Raw genomic sequence first — 6600 nt, forward strand, 5'->3', positions numbered from 1 at the left:
GTTTTTAGTTCCCTTCTCTCCTTTCTTATTTTTGTCTCTCAATTTTCTTTTTCCAAAAAAACTCATGATTTTCAGTCCCTCTTAATTAGCCCAAACTTAAGCCCATATTTATGACACTGCAACCATCATGTAGTTGCAGTCCAATGACTCCAATTTCTGTCTCTTCCATGCATGTGTACCTGTTCAACAATCAAAAAATCTATTAATTTTATTGTTTTTTTATGTTCATCGTTACTGTGTTCTTAATATTATGCTTCGCTTAATTTCTTTTAATTATTTTCCATAAGTTTAATGTCATTCGGTTTTCTTTCAATTATAGTAATAAAATTTTAGTTGAATGGTGTTAACTATGAATGTTCTTAATATTATGCTTCACTTAATTTCTTTTAATTGTTTCCCATAAGTTTAATAAGTTTAATGTGATTCGGCTTTCTTTCAAGTTTCAATTATAGTAATAAAATTTTAGTTGAATGGTGTTAAGTGTTAACTATGAAGACCGAGTGACAATGCATGGCTTGAAAATTCACCATGCTGTTTAGGGAGTAATAATGGTATTATTTGTGTGACTAAAGAGAAATATATTTAACAAGGTGTGACGGGAAAATGGATCCTTTTTAATTTTTTTAACATTTAAAAAAATGCAGTATAATCTTTTATTATTAACTTTATAAGTGGGACTAAAATTAAATATAAAAAAAAAACAATAAATGATGAAAGATCACAATTGACATCCCATGCTTGTGCATTTTTCTCAATTGTTGTTTTAGTCTATTTTGTTGACCTTAGCTATTAAAGAGATAAAAAAGAAATTTGCAGTTCTCGCGTACTATAAAATATCCTTATTTTTTATTGCCAATTTTCCAAAATGTCGGAGATGTTAAAAAATAATAGGGTGAAAAATAAGAAAAAGTTAGAGGATTACTCATGATGAATTTTTAATTTGCAGCAACAAATTTTTATTATAGATGAAAAAATTTATTTCATTTCATTGGGTAGCTAAAGTTAGTTGGATAATGCAATTTTTATTTCTAACCTATAATGCATGTTAGTTGGGCAATGCAATTTTTATTTCTAACCTAAAATGTATGTTAGTTGGGTAATGTAATTTTCATTTCTAACCTAGAAACATATAAATAAATAATATATATACTTGACACCATTCAAAATATATTGTTATCATTTCTAAACATTCTTTTAGTAGGATAAGATAACACTAAAAATGTTTAGAATTATCAGAACAGAACAAAAATTGAAAATAACAACTATCTCATATGATATACAGCCCGTAGAATTTATATTTTTGTATCAACCCATCCAATCTTATTATCAAAATGGTGAATATTACAATGATCAACCCGAAAATGGAGAGGGAGAGGAGGAAGACTCGGACTCCGAATCAGAAGTCGGAGAGGAGGAAGCCCGGGAAGAGGATTCGGACTCAAAAGATGGAGATGAGGAAGACCCGGACTCGGAGGATGGAGATGGAGAGGAGGAAGACCCGGACTCGGAAGATGGAGAGGAAGAGAAGGAAGACACAGAAGACGGAGAAGAAGAGGGCCCGGAAGATGGAGAGGGAGAGGAGGAAGACTCAGAAGATGGAGAAGAAGAGGAGGAAGACTCAGAAGATAGAGAAGAAGAGGAGGCAGACTTAGATGAAGATTTAATGTCAACTTACTAATTAGAAATTACAGTAAAATAAAAATTATACCAAAATTTAATTCAGCATTCAAAATCCAGGATCTGAAATTATATCAAAATTAGGAGGATTATTAGAAGAATACATTACAGAATATAGAATTTCACAATGTGATCACTAATTTTCAGCCAATAACAAAAAATAAATTCAAAAGAAAAATTCAAGTTCCTTCATAAACCAAAGAACGAAACAGAAAATAATGTTAGAATTACTTTCAATAACAAGGGTATGTGCCAAATATTGGGCAAATCATGGAGATTAACAATGTTTGACATCTGCTGAGTTGGCTTTGTTTTCTGTAAATTAAAACCATCAGTTTAAGTCTATATCATAGTTAAAAACAATAAACTGAAATTTAAAATTTCAATTGGATACTTCCTATTTTTTTATTTCTCACTTATATCTAGTAAGTGAACATAGAAGTTGCATTGATGTCATTTTATTTGTAGTATACTGTTCGCCAACAACATTGAGAACAGAAACCAAGTTGACATGAATGAGTTAGCATTACTTCTGAAAAACGGTTTTAAAATTCTATTCAGTATTCAGTATTACAGCAATTCTGTAGCAGAATTAACAGAATAAAAAAATTAATTGAAAAACTAAAGAACTCTGCAGCAACTCCAGCAAGCCAGTGATTCATATAATTAACAGAATAAAAAATATTAATTGAAAAACTGAAGAACTCCGCAGCAACTCCAGCAAGCCAGCAATTCATATCATTACGAGTTTATCAAAAAAATTAATTAAAACACTAAGGAACTCACTGAGGCAGAGAAAGCACCTAAAGTGGCATAGAGATGCTCGGCAGGATAGAGGCGGCCGACGACAGAAGCTATGACCCGACCTTCCGACAACGAGGGCGACAGAAGCTTTAAATGGACCACCCGACGATGACGATGGCAACAGAAGCTTCGAGTGGTGATGGTGGCAACAACTGGTGGCCACTGCCGGTGCCGATAGTGGTAAGGACGGTGGAGTGGAGGCGTTCCTGCTGGCTTCAACCTTCAGCTCATTGAGGAAATTAGGGTGGAAGGGGAGAGAGAGGCGTTAGGCTCAAAGGGATTGGGTGGGTTATGGCCTTTTGAACGTTTTTGTTTTTAGCGTAAAAAAACGACGCCGTTTTTTATAAGGATGGCAAAATTGGACTTCTAAAAAACCCGTTCGGTTCGTCCGGTTAACCACTGATTTGACCGATTTTTTACTGGTTTTTGTAGAACGGTTTTAGGAGTCAATCGAACTGGCCAGATGACCGGTTTCCAATTAATTCGGTTGAACTGGTCAGTCCGGTCCGATTTTTAGAACATTATTAAAATTTCCATTCCTCAAATCATTTTCAGGCTCATAAACCACTTTTCCTCAAACGTAAATTTCCCTTTTTAAAACATGGTTACTGAGCACGTGGTGGCCAGCCACTTCTCCTCAAATGTAAATTTCTCTTTTTAAAACAAAGTCACATTCCTCAACATCTTTCCATAACATTTCAAAAACCACATCAAATTAAAAGTCTTTTCTGAGAGATTCAAAATCATTCATCCTAACACAAGATTTGGTGACAAAAGTTCTTCAGCAGAGTCTCAAGTCTTTAGGGGAGAATAACATAACTCATTTCCTCAAATTCGCTTAAGATCTTTAAAACCTTGGCTTCCTGATTTGAGTAATAAAAATAGAATCCAAGCCAAACCGAGTCGTGTAATCAATTACTCCTTTCAAAACCATTCTTTTACTTAAACAAAACCAGCTTCAATTCCATGATTAAATCTAAAGCGTTTCAAACTGCTCAAAAATTGTTTTAGTCTTGCAAAAATTCAGAATTCAAAAAGTACTTAAAACTTTTCCTAAAACATTGTAAAATGAGACTTGTCAATAGACATTCAAGTTCTTTCAAAGTCACTGAAACTCCTCCAATTGAAACCCTCAAGTCATATTCAAAGACATAAACCCTTTTCACATTTAAAACAGCCTTAAAACATAAGTTTCATCTAAATAACTTCTCCCAAAAGAGATACAATACTTTTCTTAAGAAACAAGACTAAATCATAATTTCCTTTTTAATAATTCATTTCAAAAGCATAAGTCATCCCTTTCTTAAATAATCCAAATAAAATAGTAGAAGTCTTTAACTCATAATTTTTCAAAGAGGTAATGACCAAATCAGTACCCGAAAGATTAAAACGCTGACATTGCGGTACCTGACTATTGTAAACGACAAAATGGTACCTGGTTGAATTTAAAAACTGACAAACGTATCCATAACTTGGCTGGACCTAAGCTCTGGTGAGGACAATGCTTACGTAGTCACCGGATTATGCTGACAAATCATGTTTTAATTGAGTTGTCATTTCTAATTAATTAATTTGCTAGCCTAGGTGGAAATTAGGTTAATTGGAATTCAATTTGCCCCCAAATCATTACTCTTTGCCCTAATCCCAAATCAACAAGTGTTGTTACTGTTGGGTGACTTACTGTGACTTAGTGTTTCACTAAGAGTAAAACTGAAAGGTCACGTAAAGAGGGAGAGACGTTGTCCTGGTTACTTGGCGCGAAGAAGAACGAAGAGGATTTGAGAGACATTGTCGAAGTCGTAGCGTCAACAGGGAGGGGTTGGTAGTGGCATCATCGCAACCCCAGTCTTCGCTAGGAAGAACGCTACGTAGAGGTAAGTTCACCTTTACTCTATCCTCTCATTTACGTGCCTTCTGTCGACAGCATTATTATCATGTTGATTGTTTTATCCATTGTATCTTCCCTCTACGATTTTTTAGATGGATCGTCTAGTTACTTTTGTTTATCATCACATGGGTGCCTTGAAAAGGGGTGTTGACGGTAATGTGATATACGACGGGGGTTTAGTAACTGAGATACACAGGGTGAATGTGGAGACATGTAATTTGTTCTTTGTTGAGGGTTTATTTCTAGACTTGGGTTACCCTGGATACAATGAGGTGTACTGGCTAGAACCTGGTTTAGAGTTAGGTAAGGGTCTTAGAGTGCTTAGGACAGATGCTGAAGTCATGAGAATGTGTGAGAGTGTGATGAAGAATGACAATACTGTACACCTATATTTTGATCACCCCATTGACGCAAACCCTGAAATCATTGATGAAGAATTCGTGTCTGATGGTAGTAGTGATAGTGTGGTTGAAGTCAATCCAGATGGTGATAGTGTCAAGGAGGATGAAGTTACAAATAAGGTTGACGGTCATGCTAATGAGAAGGAGAATGAAGGTGTGAATGAGACCAGTGGTGAGGTTAATGAATTGGAGATGGTGTTGAGTGTGGCTGTGAAGGAGAATATGAATGAGGGTGTAAATGAGGCCACTGTTGAAGTTAACGAGTCGAACAAAGGTGAGAGTGGTGCAGGGTCTGAAGCTGCAAATGACGGAAATGCGGAGAAAGACACTGAAGGAGCATCAGGTCCGGAGAAACCTGCTAAGAAGGTTAGAAAGAGACATCTAAGACCAGCCCCTAGTGGTTTACCCCGAGAAAGAAGAGCTGCCGAGAATGAGGGTGTAAATGAGAGTAACCATGGAGAAGCTGAAGCTGGGAATGAACCCACAGAGGAGACCAATGCTGATGATGTTGCTGGTCTCAATGGAGGTTCTGAATTTCGAGAACCTTTCATGGATGAGGAAAGGGCAGAGGAACCTGTTACAGAAAACCCAACAGGTAAATTAGTTTTTTTTTTTTAGTTAGAGGATATGTGAATAGAAATTGCTTTAATTCTCATGTATCTCAACTGACTTTGCAGCAGATAATGTAACACAAACTAGTGGGAGGGACAATGCAAGGAGAAATCATCCAAGGCCTCAACCGTCTGGGCAAAGAATTGTACCTGGAAAGGAGGATAAAGCACCAAGGGTAGAGGTGCCAAACCCGAATAGAGAAGATGGTGATAGTGAACCTGAGATGTACCAATATGAATCCGAAGAACTCTGTAGCCCCCATGCAACTGATGACGAAGATGAACCTGTATTTTCTCAACATAATCCCAACACGCCTTATGGAAAAATAACTCTGGAGTTGAATATGGAGTTTGAGACCATGGAGCAGTTCAAAGCAGCAGTGCAGAAGTACAACATACAAATTGGGAGACAGGTGTTCTACCTTAGGAATGAGAAGAAGAGGTGTAGGGTGATCTGCTATGATCCAGACTGCCCTTGGTTGTGCTACTGTGCCAGGACCAACTACCCAGCATCCTTTCAGATAAAGACATTTGTGGACGAGCATACGTGCCCCAGGAGTAACAAGAGTAAATCTGTTTCATGTGCTTGGGTTGCTGAGGAATTGATCCCAAAGCTGAGGATCCATCCCAACATGCTGCAGAGAGAGGCACAGGAATGGTTTAAAGTGGAGTATGACATCTCAGTCAACGAGAGGATGATGTATAGGGCTATGGACAAAGCCAAGGAAGTTATCGAGGGAACAGAGAAAGATCAATACCTAAGGCTCAGAGACTACCTTAACGAAATCATGAAGGCTAATCTTGGTTCAAGAGCCAACATGGGCACTACTCCACAGCCAGAGGGGTTGCCTAAGTTTAGAAACTTGTACATCTGTTTGGCTGCTTGCAAAAATGGCTTTAGAGCAGGTTGTAGACCATTTATTGTTTTGGATGGGACGTTTCTGAAAGGGTATTTTGGAGGGCAATTACTAACAGCAGTTGGTTAGGATGCGAACAATCAGCTATTTCCAATAGCGTATGGGGTTGTTGATGCAGAAACTAGGAAAAATTGGAGATTCTTTCTGGAGGAGTTGCACACAGACATTGGGGACTTCAATGAGAATGGCTGGGTTTTTATGTCAGACCAGCAAAAGGTGATGTGGACTATCTTAATGTTTTTTGAGTTACTGTAAGTATATATAAATTAGTTTTCAAATGTCCTCTAATTCATTGTGGTTAC

Source organism: Arachis ipaensis, chromosome B07 (genome assembly GCF_000816755.2).
Source record: "Arachis ipaensis cultivar K30076 chromosome B07, Araip1.1, whole genome shotgun sequence".
Taxonomy (NCBI): Eukaryota; Viridiplantae; Streptophyta; class Magnoliopsida; order Fabales; family Fabaceae; genus Arachis; species Arachis ipaensis.